Here is a 7,269-nt window from a genome sequence, read left to right as displayed (position 1 = left end):
ACGTTGAGCACGAGATTCCGGAAGTTGATAAGTCAGATATAGGTCAAGATATGGCAAGCGATGAGACAGAATGGGAGGAGCAGCCAAGATGGAAAGAAGGCTACGCTTAGTGGTTTATAAAGACTAAGAAACCGGCGGTCCCTACTATGTTCAAGAAAAGTTACAACATCAGGGGTTATGCTGAATCGAGAAAGGGGATTATATGCTGGTTATATGATGAGCAGTTGAGGCTCTTTGTGATTAAAAGGTATGATGGGGTTCAGTACTTCAAGAGACTGTTGAGATCGTTGAATACATTGCCTGAGTGTGAAGGGAAGGACTTAGCCAGATTGGGGTTGATAAACAGGTGTGATGATAACATGGCTAGGGTCATTGGAAAGATTGTTTGGAAGGAAAGTATAAAGGAGAAAAAGTTCGAGCTGTTGAAACCATGTAAAGGAAAACTTATTGAAGATAAAGATAGAGGGATGAGAGCACATGGCAAGCCTTGGATGATCATGAAGTATAAGCCGATCCGGTGTTTAAAAGAAGTGCCGATGAAACAAATGCCCAAGGATGTGCTCAAGGATCTGAAGTGGTGGTATGTTGATTGTGAAACAGCTGAAGCAGTAATTGAGAATGAAGATGAACAAGAGCTGCTGAGAGTGTATGATCCTATGCACTTGGTGAATTTGTCTCAAGCTGATCTGCAGGTGCTGAACGAGAAGAAAATATTTTATATTCCTGCTTGGAAAGAAGAAGCGAAGAAATATCAAAGAGTTGTTTCGGTTTGTGTACGAGAAGACGTTCATGCTTGAAGATGAAAGATACAAGATTGTTGAAGATTACAAGACACGTGCTTGAAGATAGAAATATGAAGCTACTGCCAAGGGGGAGTCTGTTGGTACATGATGTCAGTAGTTCAGTGTGTAGTGTCTGTAATCGAGTTAGTTGGATTTGTGTTTTGTATTAAGCAAAGTTGGTACTCAAGTTCGCCTGATATGGGCGAACTTGTAGAACAAGCGAAGTTAGGGACAACTTCGCCTAAACATGTTAGGCGAAGTTGTCGTCTGATATAAACATTAGGTTACGGCTAGATTTATAATTGTAAAAGTTTTCAGTTTACGAGTTATTCAGTTTGTGTAATCGGTGATCAGAGAATCACGTGTTTCCAGTTGCAATACAACGTGTCTTTGTTTATTGTAACGTGTGTTTGATCGTGTTAACGTGTATCGTCTTCTACGCTCGTATCGTCTTACGTAGGGATTCCGCACCTACGTAGAACGAGATATTCCGTGTAGATCCGGCTGGGAACCTACAAAGGATTATATTTCAAGGCCGAAAGATAATGGCTACAAGAGTCTGCATATGGCGGTTGATATGAGTGGTGGTGGCGGACCACTGGTGGAGATACAAATAAGGACGGCGGAGATGAATTTGCTTGCTTCTGATGGAGCAGCTTCACATGCATTTTACAAAGGTGGTCTTACTAATGCAGAAGAAGTATGTTAGAGCATTCTCATCCTATTCTCTATAAATATGTGAGGGAAGTTTGTAAATTATAGGGTGGGGTGATGAGTGGTTGTGAGTGTAAATTATAGGATGGAGAGAGAAATGTAGTGATTTTTTGTAAATTTGGGGAAACATTTGGGGAAACATTGTTTTCCCTATTTATTTTTTAATATTTGTTGGATTGGTTGTGAGTAGAGGAGAGAAAAAACTGTAATGATAAACGTATAAAAAATACTATTTAATTAAGCATGAGAGAGAAATGTAGTGTTTTTTAGTGTAATTATAGGGATAGAGATGGAGAACGGATTGAGAATGCTCTTACTAAGTTCCCTTTTTCATTTTGTTATAAAACTAGTCCACAGGTTGTGGCGCATTAAACGTAGAAAATCGCTCAAAACTTTGTAAAAAAGAAGTAAAACCGTTACGCAAACCTACGTGTCGCACCGAAACCGTTAGTAATATTCAAAACCTTATATAAAAACGAAACAGAATGTAAACCGCTCAAAGAATTAACATTGAAAAACAAAGAAAAAAAATGTTTTAAGACTAGCACGTTGCAATGCGTTAAGAAAACAATTAAAACCTTTAGGCAAACCAACGCATTGCAGCAAAACAATTAGTAATATTCAAAATCTTATATAAAAAATGAAAGCGCAAAAAAAACAAGTTAAAATCTTAAAAAGGTAATCCATTAAACATAGAGAAAATAAAATCCTACCAAAACCGTTAAAAAAGGTAAACCATACCTTCAAAGCAACCAGTAAACAACATATTGCTGGTTCTCTATAAATATTATAATTTAATAAAGACTAACAACTTATAGCGTCACCCATATAATATGAGTTGCAAGAAGTGAACATAAATTTTCCAATACTTCTACAACACGTATAAGAACTTATGTGGATAATAACAATGCTAAGAAATTGATGATATATTTGAGCACCGACAAGCTTGTTTCATAAGTCAAGCAAGAGAAGGAAGTTGTACAATATGATTAGTTGCATCATACACGAATGGTGTTTTTGAGTGTAGGCTGTGTTTACTAATAATATTAGTTGGTTATAGGCGAAGCTGAAGGCCATTATGATTGCTGCTGCTGAGTATGCCGCATTGCGTTTAAAAGATTTTAGTTCCACAAATGCGAAAGGGGATGACCGGATCTTCCGACTTCTTGACACGAATGGAGATGGTAGGATTAGCATCGAGGAGCTTACAGAAGTAATGGTTGAGCTTGGTGCACAAGGAGACGATGCTCGGGAAATGATGCAATTGCTTGATGCCAATAGTGATGGTTCACTTAGCTCTGATGAATTTGACATTTTTCAAAAGCAGGTAAATATTTGAATAAACAAAAAACAACTAATTTGAACTGAATGATAAGTTATGGTATTTGCGTTGGTCAGGTTGAAGTGATGCGTGGTTTAGAAGATAGAGATGATGAATACAAGAGCTTGTTAAATGAGAAGCTTCAAGTGGCGGATGGTAGTGGTCTGATTCAGGTGTACAGGAAAGAACTTGAAGATAGGCTTTCGGTAAATTAGTCTGTTAGACCGATTAATTGTTCATTGTGGTTCTGCTATTGTATTTGTATGTATGTATGTGTGTATGTACAAATGATACAAGATACGGATATGATTTAGTGTATATATGTTGGGTCTAGAGAAAACTCAATACATGCATATTAACAGGATATAAGCCATTTAACAAATTTTAATTTCAGAGTCCAATACGAATAACCGTAATTGTACACTGTGTGAGTCTTTTGCAGGGTCATGCATCATGTCTGAACAATTCCGAAGAAACCCAATGACCAGATTTCCCTCCCTTATTGATTTCATAATCTATAATCTATTTATTGATTTAGGTCCACTACTCCACTAGTACTATTATTAGTACTTTTGGTTACGCCAATAGATTATACAGAGAGGAAATCATTTAAGTTTTAAGTGCGAAAACTCTTAAAAACAAACTCTTAACTCACTTTTACATGTAAAAAAGCACATTTGTATATTTTTTTAAAGCTTTCGCGTATCAACACGTAATGACGACTTTATAATAAAAATAAAGCTTCGTAAGTTGTTATACTAAACTGTTCTTTTTTCTTTTTTACTTTTTATTGTTTTTTCATTAAAACGGTTCCAAGGCGTGTTTATATGCGAAATCTTTAAAAAAAATATGTAAATTAGCTTTTTTACATTCAAAATGATTTATATAAAACTTTTACGTGTAAACAGGGCCGACTCAACGTCCTCGGAGGCCTAAAACTAACTAAAATATTGAGGCATTTTTCTTTTCTTTTCTTTATACGTATAGAGTTAGAGAGTATACAAGAATTATATAATATGGATGATATGCAGGGATAACGGATGTGAAACAATTCTTCTTAGCTTGTGGCCCATTAAATAGTTACTAATTCTAGAAGAACTTTACTTTCAAAATCTCATAATACGTAACTCTTATTTAAGATGGAGACCCTATAAAACTGAAGGGACCTGCGTGTAAAACATACCGCTTCGTTGTGATTACTCAATGAAACCACCCACGAATTAGTATACTTTCATGTCAAAAAGAAAACAAAAAACACATTTTTTTAGTTGATATATTTAGTACCCAGAATAAAAACCCAGAACCGGTTTTTGTAATACCCGGGTTTTTAATACCCGAACCCGTACCCGACCCTACCCGTAGGGTACAGACAGGGTATGCATTTCAGAACTAAAACCCGAACCCGAACCCGAACAAGACCCGATTTGTACCTGGTAATACTTGAAAACCTGAACCCGTTCCATACCCGGAACCAGGTTTTTCCAATACCCGAAACCGGGTATTTCAAATACCCGATGTATACCCGGAAATACCTTAACCCCTAAAAGTTCAACCTTTTAAAAAAAATCCAATCTATACCCGAAAAATACCCGGAAAAGAGCCCGAAAAACCCCGAAGATAGGGTTTTTTTCAATACCCGAAAATAGGTTATTCAAATACCCGGTTATATACCCGACCCGAACCCGATGATAGGGTATGGTTTTTAGAGACAATACCCGGACCCGAACCCGACCCGATTATTTTCAATACCCGGTCATACCCGAACCCGATTCCATACCCGAACCTGGGTATTTGGAAAACCCGATTTGTGCACCTCTAGATATTCTTAGCTTATGTCATAAGTTTTGATGGGCATAAGTTTTACATTGGTTAAGAATTCACGAATTTCGGAATTTTACTCCCTTGCAAATGCCTGCTTAGTCTAGAATTTCACAAACCGCTTTCAAACTGTAAATTGGTTCAGGTTTAAAATGGTTTCTTGATCAGTTTACGATTGGTTTTTGATCACTTGACCCGTTTTGGCCAGTTTTTTATTCGATTAACCATTTTGAAACCTGCTTCGATATAGAGAATTACAAACCGATTGCAAACCTACAAATTCAATCAGTTCTAAACTGGTTTCTACATAATCAGTTTCACATCAGTTTGGAATATGTTCGATTTCGGGTCCACTAAAATTTTTATTTTTATGGCCTTTTAGACATTCTTATTATTATTATTTATAGCAATATTAATGTTATTATAATTCAGGGTCAAATTATAATATGAAGTTAGTGTTTTTTAGGAAGCCTAAGTAGGCTTTGTAGCTACAAGATTTAGAAAATGATTGCTATAATTAATTGGGTGTAAATAAAAAATAATGAGTTTTTATGGGCATTAGTGTTTCTCTCTTATCTATTCCCCTACTTTATTTATAATAAAATGTTAATAAATATTTCATGCTAAGTTATTTTCAAAAAAATAAATAAATTATATTATAAAAACAAACAATTTTTTCTTTAAAACGGGTATAATATCAATGTATATGAAAAAAAAAAAAAACAAAAACACAATGGACTCAATTATTGTGTTTATGAGATGAAAAACACAACTGAAGTGAAAAACACAGTTAAATAAAAATAAGACAATAATCAAAGCTTTAACTTAAAACACAACTAGTATTTTTCTCCCGCGCTACGCTGCGGGTGACAATGTTTGATCAAGAAATTAGCTTAGTCGCGCGTTGCGGGGATATTCTTACATATATGGAATTCCCGTCACAACTATTTTTTGAAATTAAAAGATAGAACTATTTAAATTTAATTTAATAAAGATGATATAATTACATTAAGATAGCAACAAATTAGATAAAATTACAATAAATGATAGTTTTGAATTAAATAAAAATTTTGAATTAAATAACAACTATCCACCGTTAATATTTATTCCAAATTTATATATGATTTGAGTGTCACATGATTATATATATATATATATATATATCCAAAACTAAAGTCATAATTTTTATTTGAAAGGCAATGTAAAAAAAACAAAAACAAACAGTTAACCTCCAGCTAAAAGCTGGAAGACAACCAAGAAGTACAAATAAGGGAAAAAGAACCAATACCCTAAACAACAAAACAAACCAAGGCCATACAAGAAATAGGAGACCACAACCAAGTTAGCCAATCTAACTATTTGAGCAACGATCTACACTTTATCCAATCGAACAACTTAGTCTTGATCTCTTCCAAAGCTGCCGTAGAGGAAGCCGTGTGATTTAAAATCTTCGCATTTCTTTGCTTCCAAATGCACCAAATCGAGGAATAAATTATAGCCAAAAGAATCATCTTCTCGGAACAAGAAGACGGTTGTGAAGCAATTTCAAGCAACTGATCTAAGGAGCTGAGGCCAGTAAAGTCCCAGCCACACCACAAAGAAACAACCCTCCACAACTCTTTAGCCCGAACACATTCAAAGAAAACGTGAATCGAAGTTTCAGGTGATCTCGAGCACCAAGAACAATCCGGAGAGATCGAGGCTAAACCTCTAGCAATAAGATTATCTGCCACCGGTATTTTGTTACGAATAAGTCTCCACACAAAGCAAATTATTTTATTGGAACCCACCCTTCCCAAATAAATGGTAAAACCAGATTATTACCGTAAACCTTTGTATCCATAACCCGTCTCATGCCTTGTACCGAGAATTAATTTGAGAAACTACCACCCCATCTCCAAGTGTCTTCTTTACTGAATTGAAACGAATACAATGTCACCATTTCAGTTATGTCTTCCAAATCCAATGACACTCTGACCGAAAGGGAAAAAGTAGCCCAAGCCCACTCAAAGTGAGTCACCGCCATCCCATTCATTTGAACTCTCTGATAAACTAGACACTTTTTATTAACTTTAAGCTTATATAAGTCCTGAAATAAATCTTTGAAAGAGAATATACCTAACCAAGTGTCTTGCCAAATTTTAGTTTTATTGCCCAATCCCACTTTCCAATAAACAAATCATGCAAGTCAATACCCATAGAAGCAAAATCATTATTGATCTTAAATATCTTCAGCCAAGCACCACAAATGGAAGATCTTGCCATCTTACCACCCACGTATCGAACAGACGAGTGAATAGCATTGACCCCTTTTACCCACAACTAATCATTATCCGGAAACCATCTCCACCACCATTTTGCAAGTAAAGCTAGTTTCTTCATTTTTGTTGGGTCAAGAATTTGACCCAAATGAGAGATTTGACCGAAAACGAAGAATATGGAAGATTGGAATCTTCTCAACCTCCTCAGAAACTGCTAAGTATTGAATCCTAGCACACCTTGGACCTTCGAGTAAGCTTTTACTTAGCCGAGTACGAGATTTTGCCTCCCGGGCAAGGTTTACTTCAAATAGACTTCTTAAGTGGATATCCGAGCAAGGTATGCTTTTTATTGATTTTCCGAGTAAGGATCATT

At 35.6% G+C, this 7,269-nt stretch overlaps 1 pseudogene; it reads left to right on the top strand.

Moving 5' to 3' along the window:
- Positions 1 to 1,242: 1,242 nt before the first annotated feature.
- On the top strand, positions 1,243 to 3,040 carry LOC143615354 (putative GTP diphosphokinase CRSH, chloroplastic pseudogene; annotated as a pseudogene).
- Positions 3,041 to 7,269: the final 4,229 nt, after the last annotated feature.

Source organism: Bidens hawaiensis, unplaced genomic scaffold (genome assembly GCF_021521415.1).
Source record: "Bidens hawaiensis isolate Kalapana, Puna unplaced genomic scaffold, B.hawaiensis_p1.1 tig00042640_1, whole genome shotgun sequence".
Taxonomy (NCBI): Eukaryota; Viridiplantae; Streptophyta; class Magnoliopsida; order Asterales; family Asteraceae; genus Bidens; species Bidens hawaiensis.
The sequence above is the reverse complement of the archived record's forward strand: the minus strand, read 5'-3'. Positions and strand labels throughout refer to the sequence as shown.